The sequence below is a fragment of the Rhagoletis zephyria genome, unplaced genomic scaffold (genome assembly GCF_001687245.7).
Source record: "Rhagoletis zephyria isolate East Lansing unplaced genomic scaffold, Rhagoletis_zephyria_1.1 Rzeph_scaffold_03279, whole genome shotgun sequence".
NCBI lineage: Eukaryota > Metazoa > Arthropoda > Insecta > Diptera > Tephritidae > Rhagoletis > Rhagoletis zephyria.
The window spans coordinates 3,838-8,103 of NW_016160362.1; positions in this window are offsets into that span (position 1 = coordinate 3,838).

Genomic DNA, 4,266 nt, shown 5'->3' on the forward strand with positions numbered 1-4,266 from the left:
CTTAAAATTAAGATTAAGGTTAAGATTAAAATTGAGATTAAGGTTAAGATTGAGATTAAGTTTAAGATTAAGATTACAAATAAGATTTAGATTAAATATGATTTAAATTAAGATTCAAATTAAGATTACAACTAAAATCAAGATCAAAGTTAAGATAAAGACTGAGATTGAGATTTCCGATAAGATAATGTTACGAATAGGATTAAAAGTAAGATTTGTATTAAGATTAAGAGTAACTAATAGGAAGGCCTTTAATTTTTTCGAGCGGGTATCCACCATAACTTTTTTTTCTTCGTTGGAACAAAATTGAATTCATCAAATTTCTTCTGACAAAAAGTATGCTTGTTATGCAAGAAATGATTCTAGTCTTTTCTTTGTAGATTTGTGCATTGTTCCAATATTTTTTCTGCAAAAACGTGCTTTTTGTTAGTCGACAGATATTTCTGTTTTTTAATTGCCTACCGAACTCAAAATAGTACCCGTTGGCTGGCATTATTGGAGGTGTTGGTACTGGTGTTTTCCAATACGCTAAGACTCTTCGCGTTTGTCAGGAGGTACTTTTTCCTATTTTTTCACCGCTAGACGCACCTTTGACGGCCTTGGTGTTGAGACCGAAGTTATGAATATCAACTGCATACGCTGCGGTTGAGGGCGAGCAGCTGGTACTTATTATGCTTTCCAGCATCGGATTGAAGAAGTCCCAGATTTACATCTTCATCATTACAAGAATAAGCAACGGCCTTAAAACGTTTGATTGCTGCCTTATTTTCTGATAGAATTTTCCAAATTTCTTGCCTGCCATCACTTCAAGCTCTTCGTACTCAAGCATTTCTATCTCTAAATTGTAGCCCATGGCTTTTGTAAAAAAAAAATTGTACTCATTTGGAATCGAATGCGTCGAAGGGGTCCTTCCCATTTCATTTTAAGCCGCTGTATTAGTTTCGCTTCTTTTCGTACTATCGACCGCAGCTTGAAAATGGACAAAGAGGTGGTGTGTGTCGACCCTCTTCTAGCAGGCAATTTACAAGATTTTGCGTTTAGTCGATTTACCAGTTCTTAAGCCACACTGACAGGACCCAATCAGTTCACTGACGGTGGATTTCAGCTTTTCATAATAGACGCTCTATAAAACTTTAGATGCAACGTTTAAGCGACTGATTCCTCGTTAGTTGGCGCTTATGACGGCGTTCCCTTTCTTGTGGATTTGGCATCCGACGATATGCTGCAGATCGTTGGTTTCAGAGGCTTTTCAGACGAGATTTTGCTAATCGGACCTCATCATAGTTAGGCAGTAGTACATCGATATTATTGTCCTTGACTAGGGCTCCGGCGGTGATGACTTTTGGGGGGCGTTTGAAACTAACTCACCAAGGGGCAGCTCATATACGTGCGAAACTGAACTGGACCCAAAAAAGAAGAAGGTAGGAGATCACATTTTGTAATTCAACATCAGAAACCTAGCTTACTTTTTCTATAGTACGTCTATTTGTAGTACATATCGAAAATTATTTAATTTGCTTTCCACCTAACTAATACCTCAATTACCTTTGTTCTCAATAATGAAGTCATTATCCTAGGCAATGAGCGTTGACAAATTGAAATTTAATGAAGATCGGAGCAATAATACACCAAATAATAGCGAACAACTATAATTTAACTTACCTGCATATATGTATGTATGATACCAGCTCTTGTACGTACATATGTATGTGCGAGTAAACATACAATATGTTATTCACGTTCTCCAGCTAATTAAACCCTTCAAGGAGTGACACTTGCGTTACACTTCACACTTTACGCGCAATGGGATGATTACCAACGCCACAAATAAATGAAATGAAATGAAATTAACTAAACCCAATAAACTTTTTTGTTAAATCTGAATTTGAGATGCATTTGAGAAAGAGAACTTTTTTCAAATCTCAAACGTTACTTCTCAAAATAAAAGACAAAATTTTGCTTCATTTTAAAATGGAGAAACAGTGAATTCTCAACTTTTTCTCAAATGTGAGAGGAGCGTAACGAAATGCTTTTTCTTATTTCGAAGAAAACAAAAAAAAATCATTTTAATACGTTGGTTCTGATGGGATTCGAACCCGCGCCTTCTGGATGCTAACAAATAATAGCAAGCTCTCTGCACGCTCAGCTACAGCCACACTTGTGATTGTGTGCAAGCAGCAAGTCGATTATCCGACTCTGCATTAGATTTCAATTACTTTAAAATGCATTTGGATTAAAGCACTTCAAAGTCAGTATGTTTCTTTTGAATACGCTTTCGTTCTGCACTTCGCGGATACTTTTTCATACATTCAACACACGAATTGTTTTTTGGACAAAAAGAGTATCAAAATTCGAAACATTTATGTACTTATTGCATTTGTTTCAAGGTAGTTTTTCAACTAGTTGATTTAAAAGAAGAAATCACTTGTTTCCGTCAGAGTACCAATAGACTTCGATATCTTTGCATTGTTGACACAAATGGAATGGAAGGAAATGCTAAAAAAAAATTCTCAAATGTTTCTCAAACCGTTCTTAATCCGATAAACAATATTTGAGAAAAATGTGAGAAATCGGTTAGTTTCAAATGATAAACAATGCTGAAAATATAATTGAGAAATAAGATTTGCTCAAGCGTTTGAAAACTCTTTTCCAGTGTTTGTTGGGAAATTACATTTCATACATACGTAAGTATGTATGTATATATGCAAGTGAAGCACTAACTCTGCATGCGCATATAGTAAAAAAAAAGTAAAAAAAAGGTATACATAATTAAAGAGCGTCACTTGGTCAGCAAAGTTAACGATTTGTAGGGAAAATGTGAACGAACATCTGTTAGACTGGCAGAAGATAATTTTACTGGGAATGCTAAAGACAATCGCTGTTAATGTCGGAATGTGTGAGTGTGTATTTCTCTGCATACCCTTGGGCATTATATATATTATATTTATCAATAAAATAAATAATAAAGATTTGGATGCCACACATAGAAGGGACCTAAAATTGAAGGCCTCCTCCGACAACGACTTTTTACGAAAAGCTTTTCATATACAAAAATTTACAATTTCCTGCCGAAGACCTGCAGTCTCTGAGCACCGCATTTGTGAAGTATTCTTTTTTCATTATGAATAATGTGCGGATTGGGAATCGCTCCCATTGCACGCAGCCGAGTGGTTAGAGACCCCTACTACCCCACGGGCTCAACGTTAATCTCTCGAAAACTGAAGTACTATTATTCACTAGAAAAAAAACGATTCCTAATTTTAGCCTATCTTTCTTATATGGGCATATTCTTTATCTTTCACAGAGCACTGGGTTAAAAAAATGATTATGGCGCCCCCATATTCCTGCAAGAAAATGCTGGGTAAGAAGTGGGGCCTACGCCCAGTTCTAATGCTGTAGATGCGAGCTATATACACACATATATACATTACGGGCGCGATCAGATCTTGTTCACCGATTGATCTCACAGATTGCCTTGCATTCGGGGGAACTAAGTCTGTGAAAAGAAAGTTTTTGGTGGCCAATATTTAGTAGGTGAAAATACCTTTTACCCAATTCTGGTCTGCAGCAGTCTGTTGCCCCCCTACTGCGCAACGGCACTGCATTTCTCATCAAATTGGCATAAGTGATGTTAACCCACTGCAACTTCTTAGGTTCTTGAACTCCACGGGGTAGATTTATTCTTCTGTTTTTGAGTGGTTAACCTCGGCACTTAACCCAGCGAACCAACCAACCACTTCGTAGAAACTAATACCAATCCCTAGTCTGAGTAATCTTTAAAAATAGAAAAGGTTTCCTCTAACAGCTACTCTCAAAATCCATTTGCCGCTTGCAAGCGGTATAAAATCGTAGGTCCTTCCATTTGCTTTCTAGCATAAAAGAGCATACAACAAAGTGAAGGAAAAGCTCTTCCAATAATTAATGATTCAATAAGCATTTTTACCTTTGTAAGGACAAATGAAGAAAAGCACAAGATTTTTTTTTTTTTCAAAATATAACCTATTTTTTTGAAGTTTTCCACATGTATTCCAAACATAACTAACACCCACTAGACCGACTAAAGGATGCATGTTATACTAAGCGAAACATAACATATTCACCTGCAGCCTTGATTCTTGTTTTCCAATTTAAAATATATACAAATAAAAAGTAAATCCTTAACTTCTGCAAACCGCTTTAAAACTTTCTGTACTCAAACTTTTTTTATTTCATTTTACATCTTACCCACTTTAAGTTATGTATGTACTCGTACATACCAAGGTACAA